Source organism: Glycine soja, chromosome 5 (genome assembly GCF_004193775.1).
Source record: "Glycine soja cultivar W05 chromosome 5, ASM419377v2, whole genome shotgun sequence".
Taxonomy (NCBI): domain Eukaryota; kingdom Viridiplantae; phylum Streptophyta; class Magnoliopsida; order Fabales; family Fabaceae; genus Glycine; species Glycine soja.
The window spans coordinates 9,750,283-9,760,562 of record NC_041006.1 but is presented as its reverse complement, the minus strand read 5'-3'; positions in this window follow the sequence as shown (position 1 = coordinate 9,760,562).

Here is a 10,280-nt window from a genome sequence, read left to right as displayed (position 1 = left end):
GTAAATTAGTTTTGATAACAATGATGGCAACTGGTAATCGATTACTACCCTTCTGGTAATCGATTACCAGAGACTAAAACTCTTTGGTAAAATATTTTGTGAAAAATTCTTGTGGCACATAAGCTTTTAACTCTTTAGCACGGACTTTCCACTAGTTAAACTCTTCTGACAATGCATCATCTTGCTCTTATGCCTTCTTCAAGGCGGCATTTTTCTCTTTAACCAATTTCAATGGGTTAATATCTCTCAAAGATTACTTCAACTCCAAAAAACTTTTATAACCCGAAGTGACATGAGTCAGATACCCCTTTAATCTAGCTAAAATTGACAAAGTAGGAAAAATCGTTCTTTTGAATGGACTCCCAATCTTCTAACAAGATGACATGATAAATCTCATTGCCCGAAGGCATCCACACAGGAGGAACACCAAACTTGCTAGCAGGGACCAAGCTAGAACCGGTTGATTCCAAATCGTCTACAATATTGACGACCCTCTGTCTCTTAAAAGAAGGAATAGGTAGGTCAGGGAAGATTTAGAATTGGTTTTGACAATAGAACTTCTCCATATGTTTGATGGTTCGGGCTTGTTTCTCAAAATTTTCTTCTTGTCACCACCACTGATGGCAACCGATAAGGGCTTCTCCACCAATTTTCCCATGGTTGTCTCTACAAATAACAAAAAGGATCATTAACATCAATCATACTCAAATCCAAAAGAAAGAATGACACATAAACAATCAAGACACACCTAAAACAAACTCCTTCGTGACCGCGGAAAGGAAAAGGCGAAAAGGAAAAGTGGAGTCGAGGCGCTGCAGAATTGGGACTGCAGATCTCTTCCTTCGTCATTTCTCTTGCAAGTCTTGTGCTTTGCGCAATGATCGTTTATTTTTTCTTAAGGATTGGACGTAATCTTTGTACCCTTATGTATTCCTTTTGATATCATATATGTTTGAATCTTTTCTACTTATTATTGGTGATTTCATTCTACTCATAATGCTTAATTCTATTTGATCACTAGTGTCATGAAATTGGATTTTAAGTGAGAATGGAAAGTAATCTTAGAATTTGAACTAAATGATTTTACTCTTCACGTTACGTTGCTAGGAATAGAGCATAATGTTTTCATTGCAAAAAGCACGAGAATATAATTGTAATGATGGGGTATTTACTGCATATGCGAGGGATCGATATTTAGTAAATTTTGTTAGGTTCCAAGTGCGAGGGATCGACTTGGAATAACTTAATGTATGCATCAATAATGTTAGAAAATGATTCATATATGTTAATCTTATTAGGATACTAAGGGTATGAACAATGAAATCCAATCCTATGTTTTCTTTAATTAATTTAAGTCGTTATTATTGATTCCGTAATTTACGTATTTCTGATGCACTGAATTCTGTTAATTCTATTATTTCCATAATTCCGTTATTTTCACTATTCTTTTACTTTAATTTGTCTTTAGTTAGTTGACATTTGATTAAATTTGATTAAATTTGTACATAACTATTAAACTGATAACCTTTATCTGAATGAAGTAAGTAAACTCAAGTCCTTATGGAGACGAATTCTTTTATAAAAGTGAAATCTACAATGACAATTGGTATGCTTGCCAAAAGTTTAACAAGTTTCTAACGCTGTTGCTGGGGACTTGAGTCATCCACTTAATTCTTTCGGATTTAAAATTTCAGTTAGATAAGCTATTTTTCTTACTTTGTAATTATTTCTTTTATTTTTGTATAAATTCCCTCTTGTTATATTTTATTTTCACTAACCTTGGTGCTTATGAGTTGTTGTAGTGTGTTCTTTTTTCCTTTATGCAAGGTAAATTTCTTGTAGATAAATCGCCATTTGATCCGGAAATTACCAAAATTGAAAGGAAGAATAGAAAGAAAAAGAAACAAGCAAACACTATAACACCGGCTGAGTCTTCTTCTTCTGATTATCTTTCAACTAATAAGACACTTGTAGAAAATAACATGGATGGTCAAGGAGGAGAAGGAAATAGACCACCAAGGAGGACTCTTGGTGACTATGCTTATCAACAAGGACCAAAGCATTATAACAACATAGTCATTCCTCTTTTCAGCAACAAGGTCGTGGAATTGAAGCCAGCACCGCTTAGTCTAATTGGCTCAGATTCCTTTGATGGAATGGATCATGAGGATCCGTACACACATTTTTCTACCTCCATGGAACTATTCAGTACCATAAAAGCTATTGACAAAGATGATCCTTGATGCCTCAACTGGAGGCACTATGATGTCCAAGAGTCCGGAGGAAGCTATTGTGATTATTGACTCCATAACAGCCAGTGATTATCAAACTCATCATGATAAAGCTCTGATTCAAAGAAAATGTATAATGGAGCTGAACACTCAGAGTGCAATTCTAGCTCAAAAAAACTCTTGACATAATAAATTGAGGCCTTAACAACGCAGATAGGCCAACTTCCTCAGCAATATCACCAAGGTGGACCACAGAAAACACATCAAGCTCACCAAGTTTAACAAATTTTGAGATGAGATTTCTGTGGTGGTAACCATCAAAATGGCCACTATTCAGCACCTGGTGATGGACAATAAGAAGAGGAGGCCCATTATCTAAAGAACCAAGCCAGACCTCAAAAAAGCTTTCAAGGAAGCTACCAAGGCTATAGAGGTGGCTCAGGTTTAAATCAACTTTATGGCTGGAGACCACAAAATTCTGGTCTGGCTAGCACTTGTTTTGTAGGTCCTTCTAACAACTCTAATGGAGGTTTTTCAAATTTTTCAAATAGGGGTCCACAATAATAGCAAGCTCAGCCAGATAGTATGTTAATGATGGAAGATACTTTAACATAGTTTATGCAGGTATCCATCGCAAACCAGAAGAACATTGATGCTTCTATTAAAAATCTAGAAGTTCAAGTTGGACAACTGACAAAACAACTATTTGAACATGGAAATGGATCTTTCTCAGCAACCACACAGGTCAACCCAAAGGAACATTGTAATTTAATTACAACAAGGTGGGTGATTGTGGTTGGTTTGAAGGATAATGATGAGAAAAAGAATAAAGAATTGAAAAAGAAAATGAGAAAAATAATGAAGTGGTGACTAGAGAAAAAGTGGAAGAAAAAGTGGTAAGTGAAGAAGTGAAGAAAAAATCAAATGAACAAACCACTAATAAAGATAAAGCTATAGTAAACCATCCACCAATTGAGCATCTTCCTTATCCGCATGCTCCATCAAAGAAAGATAAGGAAATGCAATACAAGCATTTTATAGATATTTTTAAACAACTGTAGATTAACATTCCTTTTTCTGAGGCGTTAAAGCAGATGCCAACATATGCTAAATTCATGAAGGATTTGCTTGTAAAGAAGAAAAGAATTGTGGATGATGAAACAGTGGAACCTTAGCCTCAACAATAATGTCTAGCTTAAAAGACGTTAAAGAAGCACTCCTGGGAGATAACCCAGTGTTTTTAAACTTTGTCTTAATTTGTGTTACTTTAATCTTATGTCTTATATGTCTGAAACTTACTTTTGAGTCTTTATTCATGAATTATGTTTTTGAATTTCTAATCAGTTTTGTTAGAGCTATCATTGCATGGTCTGGGGACATGCCTATTTTTCAGAAGGAGGATGAAGACATGGCAGATCCTGTTGATTATTTCATTGGAGGAGACTAAGCTCCTCAACCATGATCATCAAGGAGATTGAGCTCCTCAGCCATGATCTTCAAAAAATTTTGAACTTGTCTTTATGTTTATTTATCATTCTGTATTAAATTTCAAGTACTTTATTACCTTATTTATTATTTTGAATTTTTTAAAAAACTTACACAAGTTTATTTTGACTCATTTATGTGTTCTTTGATATTTTGTTAGTATAGTTATAGATTTCTTTTTGGGACTTAAACAATTTTTTTTTTACATAAAATGCTTTGGAAAGAATCAACAACCAGTATTTTTTAAACTTATTTTTGGATCAGAACACAACAAAAAGATTTTTTTTGAAAACATTAAGAATGAAAACAATGAAGGACTTTCCCAAAAGCCAAATGAATTCAAATGTCTTTGCATGGACTTGATAAAAGAACAACTTTTGAAATACTGATTTGATTTGAATATGGAAACAGGCCTTAAGCTTTAGCGACTGTGTGCAACCACAAATTTTACATTGAGTGTCCTCATTGAAATGTTCTACAGTCGATTTTGCATAAATTTTTAATTGTCATAACATATGATTCGTGGATATGATTTAGGCTTTCTTTCTTTTTTTACATTTTAAGCCACTGCCAAAAAGCTATCCCAATGTATATTATTTTTGCCATTTGCAAGCCTTTTGAGCCAAACACTTGATATTTTGTTGGAACACTAACCTAGGATAAAAGTTTCCTACCTTATCCTAGGTTAGGAGAGCAAAGGTGTTTTGTTGGAGATTTCTATCATTTGGTGGCTAAGGTGATGTAAATACTCTATTTTTAATATGAGTATTAAGGGAAAATAGAAAAGAAAAAAATAATATAAAAGAAAAAGAAAAAGAAAAAGGAAAAGGAAAAGGAAAATGAAAAAAAAAGTTCTTTATGGATAAATAAAAAGTCTAAATCATGTACATTTTATTAGAGTTGTTGTAAATATTTGAATTAAAAGAAGTGATAACTTGGTTGAAATGAAAAGGGGATAGGAAGTTTCGTTCATTTGAGTTACTAGCTAGATTTTTATGTCTACTCTCCTATTCTCAAGGTATGTTTGAATATCCAGAAAAACCAAGATTTCCTTCAAAACCAGACCCAACCTTAAAAAGACCTATTGATCCATGATGATTATGCAAATTATCTTTGATTTGATGGAAAATGACTTGCCAAATTGATTTATGACATATCAGTGATTGGAATTAAGATGAAACACTTGTCCGTGTTAGAATTATACACCTTTGAGAGGTTTTCCTCTGTTTGAATGCATCCAGTGTTTCCTCTGATGTTCTTTAGAAACAAAGTGCGAATTGATCTTAATCTCATTTTTGGTTCTGTGAATTCCATCTTTGTGCTTCCATTTCTTTGTGTTGCATTTTGAAAAATGTTGTTCTAATCAGTTTGGGGATTGATTCTTTACAAATCATGTTCATAATTTTTGAAGCATACTTATTTTATACTTATACTATTGTTATTTGTAATTTTTCTTTACTTTGCTTGAAGACAAGCAAGATTCTAGGTTGGGGGAGTTGATAAGTGCCAAAATTCAGTTATTTTTGGGATTAAATTGTTAGCACTTATCTTTCGATTTTAACAGTTTTCTTATAAAATCTAGTCATTTTATATATATTGTACATTTACTAATGTTGTTGTATAAATATGAAAGATTCATCCATGATTTTGTAGGTTTTGATGGTTGTTTGTTAGATCCAGAAACAAAGCCAAAAGGAACAGCCAAATGGTCTCCCAGGCTATCAACCAGCTCACCTGTGCTAAAGATCTTACTTCAACCAGCAAGCAACTCACCTAGACAAGTGGATGCCTTCAAGAGTAAGCAACAAATTCTCTTGGACGAGCTACAACTCACCTGAGCGAATTTGTCTGCTCTCCTAGGCTATTTTCTATAACTAGCCATGCATTTGTTTAAGGAAGGGGGATCCCAGCAGCCTTCAGTAGCGAGAAAAATGCAGAGAGAGCAAGGAAGAAGAAGGCAAAAAGGAAGAGTGGAGCTGAGGTGTTGTAGTGTTGTGACCGTGGATCTCTTCCTTCGTCATTTCTCTTGTTAGTCTTGTGCTCTGCACAATGATCGGTTAGTTTTTCTTAAAGATTGGATGTAATCTTTGTACCCTTATGTATCCCTTTTGATATTATATATGTATGAATTTTTTCTACTCATTATTGGTAATTTCATCCTACTCATAATGCTTAATTCTATTTGATCACTAGTGTCATGAAATTGGATTTTTAGTGAGATAGGAAAGTAATCTTAGAATTTGAACTCGATGATTTTAATCTTTATGTTACGTTGCTAGGAATAGAGCATAACGTTTTCATTGCAAAAAGCACGAGAATATAATTGTAATGTTGGGGTATTTACTGCATATGCGAGGGATTGATATGTAGTAAATATTCTTAGGTTCCAAGTGTGAGGGATCGACTTGGGATAACTTAATGTGTGCATCAATAATGTTAGAAAATAATTTACATATGTTAATCTTATTAGGATACTAAGGGTATGAACAATGAAATCCAATCCTATGTTTTCTTTAATTAATTTAATTTGTTATTATTGTTTCCGTAATTTACGTATTTTTGATGCACTGAATTTTATTAATTTCGTTATTTACGTATTTCTGTTATTTTTGTATTTCCATTATTTTCATAATTTTGTTATTTTCACTATTCTTTTACTTTAAGTTGTGTTTAGTTAGTTGAACCAAAATCAATGACATTCAATTAAATTTGTACATAACTATTGAACTGATAACCTTTATCCGAATGAAGTAAGTAAACTCAAGTCCATGCGGAGACGAACTCTTTTATAAATGTGAAACCTACAATGACAATCGGTACACTTGCCAAAAGTCTAACACAATGAAGGATTTCAAAACATTCTCAAGCTCTCAGAATCCAGAATACAAAGCTCTTTATAAAGGAGACAAAAACTAATTGTCTAACTTAAAACGGTTACAATAAAAAACAATTGCAGTTACAACACAACCTATGTTAATAAACCACCATATTGGACACTCTCTTCTACATGATTGGATGCTATACTAGATTAAAGAAGATTGGATGACCAATACAAAAGGCAATAGTACTAGACCGGATGACCAACATTGTCATCCACCTTGTCTCTAGCATCCATCGTCCAACAATCAGCAATGCAAGAACTTGCTTCTTGGAACAAGCTTTGTGAACATATCAATTGGGTTCTCCCTTGTATTAATTTTATGGACTTCGACCTTCTTTTCAATACGGAAGAAGTGGTATATGATTTCAATGGTCTTGCACCTCTCATGATGGACATAATCCCTGGCTAAACAAACTGCCCATATATCTACTCATAATACTGACTGCTTGTGATGGGTCCAATTTTTTGCATACAATATCATACATAAGATTGCGTACAATACTTGCATAAGGAACACAAGAAATGTATTTCTACTTTGATTTTGACTGAGTAGTATTGAGTTCAAATAAAAGAATAGACCCTGTCTGAGGAGTACATACTGGTTTTATGGATGCCATCCCAAAACAATTCAACACTTTCTTAATGTATTCCTTTTGACACAGAAAAAGCTTCTTCTGGTCTCGGTCCTTCTTGATCTCCATGCCAAAAATATTTTTAGCAACTCCCATGTCCTTCATCTCAAATTCACTACCGAGTAGTGACTTAAGCCTTTGAATTGCCAACAAATTTTGAGATGCTATGAGCATGTCATTCACATAGAGTAGTAGATAGATGTGGGAACCATCCTCCACCTTGCTATGATAAGCACATGAGTCATAGGGACTTTTGATATACCCATGAGAGACAATAAAAACATTGAATTTCTTGTACCACTGCCTTGGTGATTGCTTTAGCTCATAAATAGACCTCTTTAATCTACAGACAAAATTTTCCTTTCCATCCACCTCAAAGCCTTTAGGTTGCTGAATTAGAATGTCTTCCTCCTGTCTTCCATGGAGAAAGGAAATTTTGACATCGAGTTACTCTAACTCCATGAAGCAACTTCTTGACTTCAGAATATGAAATTGTTTCCTGATAATTGGTTAATTTGAATGAATCGATGTCTTCTGCTATTTGTAGTGCATAAGACACTATATCAAAGCCATATCTCTCAAGAGCTTTGATTTGCCTTTGTGACTTTCTAGGTGTTGTGGTTTTGGGCTACTTCTGATGGTTTTGAGTCATCCAATAAGTCCCCTCCAGTGGTACTAAATTTTGATGTTAATGATGGATTTGAAGATCTTGATCAATCTCATTAGGTGCTTCAAACTGCTTCTGATCACTAATGTTACTAATTATGGAGCTCTCAAACTCCATTTGCTTAGTGACATCCTCAACATTGCCCAAATCTCCATCAGATTTAGAATGCAGCATAGCGAGTTAATCAAATACGACATCTCTACTCAGAATGACCTTTCTTTCAAATGGAGACCAGACTTAAAATCCTTTGACTCCATCTCCATAACCCATAAAGAATCCTTTCTTAGCTCTAGGTCCCAATTTTCCTTCACTTACATGATAGTATGTCCAACATCCAAACAACTTCAACATTAAGTATTTAGCTAGTCTGTTAGGCCATACCTAAATAGGGGTCTTGAAGTTTATGGCAATGGATGGTGAACGATTCATAAGATAGCATGTTGTGTTGACTACCGCAACCCAAAAACTTCTATTCAAGCATGAATTGGATAAGATGCATCTGACCCTTTCTAACTAGGTCCTGTTCATTCTTTCAGCTACTTTGCTTTGTGTTGGAGTATGGCATACAATGTATGCCTTCCTCTCTTTAGAATTCATTGAATTCGGTAGAATAGAATTCCAAGCCATTGTTAGTTATAAGACATTTTACTATCTTTCCTATCAGATTCTTCATAAGAATTGTCCAATGCTTGAAAAATTTGAAAGCTTAAGATTTTTGCTTCATCATGAATACCGACAGACTTACAAGGAGCATCGTTACCTATGAGGATGTTACCACTTGGCTTTTTCTCATATGTCATAAACCAATGTCTATGTGGACACATATGATAAGAACAACCTAAGTCCAATATTCATTGTTCAAAATGTTGTTATAGTTGTTCACCAACAGCCAGAACCAAATCGCTTTCCAAAGAGGAGTCATTCTAAACAAGAGTAGCAACAAAATCTTTCTTTGCTTTTTTTGGATAGTCTCATTTCCAATGACCCGATTCTTTGTAGTAATTGCATATGTCTTTAGGATCAACTTGGCTCTTCTTGCCACCTTTGTATTTCTTCTTCTTCTGCTCTTTAGCAGAATCAATCACTGATAATCTGAATGCAAAGGCTTCATCATCATTCCCAAATGCCTTTAGTCGAAGCTCTCTAAAATACAGACTGGACTTGACTTCTTCAAGTGTAATGGAGTTCTTGCCAACACTGAGAGAACTCCTAAAATTCTCATAGGAGGGAGGAAAAGAGGCTAATAGAATCATTGCTAGATCTTCATCTTCCATCTTGACATCAATGTCACACATCTTCATCAAAGTAGAGTTTAGCTCATTAAGATGTTCCTTTAGTGGTGTTCCTTACCTCATTCGATGGCCAAACAAACGTTGTTTCAAAAGTAACTCATTGGAGATTGATTTTGTCATGAAGAGTTTCTCCAATTTGAACCAAAGCCCAACAACAGCTAGTTCTTCAAAAACTTCATAAAGAGCCTCATCAGACAAAGATAAGATGATTAGCGAATATGCTTTTTCCTCTTGTAACTCAAGCACTGACTTATTAATCTTCAACGGTTGACCGGAGAAAGGAGCCCAGACGACATGTTCTTTCAACAAAGCTCACATCTTAATGTGCCAAATGTTGCAGCTATTCTTCCTTGTGAATTTCTCAATCTTACTTGCATTAACCATCTTCTTGATAGAATCTTGAAGATGCAACACAAACAGATAACAAACCAAATGGTTGATCACTAATGACTTGATCTACCATGAAATAGATGTGCAACTAATCTTGAACGAAAGCTCTAATACCAATTTGTTGGGAAAGATGCGAAAAATTCTATTCAGATAGGAAAGTTCAAATGATAGAATGAGAAGAGATATCATACAAATTGTTAAGTTTATTGTGAATAACAAAATTTACAATGAAGGGGTTCAAAGCACTCTCAAGCTCTTAGAACCCAAAATACAAATCTCCTTATAAAGGATACAACAACTAACTGTCTAACCGAGAAAACAAGAGTACTCCCTTCTGCGTTATTGGACGCTTCACTAGATTGTTGAAGATTGGATGACCAATACAAAAAAAAGAGTGTTGGACCAGACAACCAACATTGTCATCCACCCTGTCTCTATCATCCAGCATCCAACAATCAACACTACTATAATGAATAGACGGCTAATAGAATTCAAAATAAGGCTTAAATCGCTCACTACTTTCATTATCAACAACAACAAATAGATCTTCCAAATAATCTTTCGAAGGTCTTAGCCAAAAATACATTTCCTTGAAATTTTTTATCAATTCTTCAAAAGCCTTGAGAATCGATATATATGTACAACCCTTCAAGGAAAGACATGGATAGCCAGAGGACTTCTTACCACACCAAGGAATGAAGA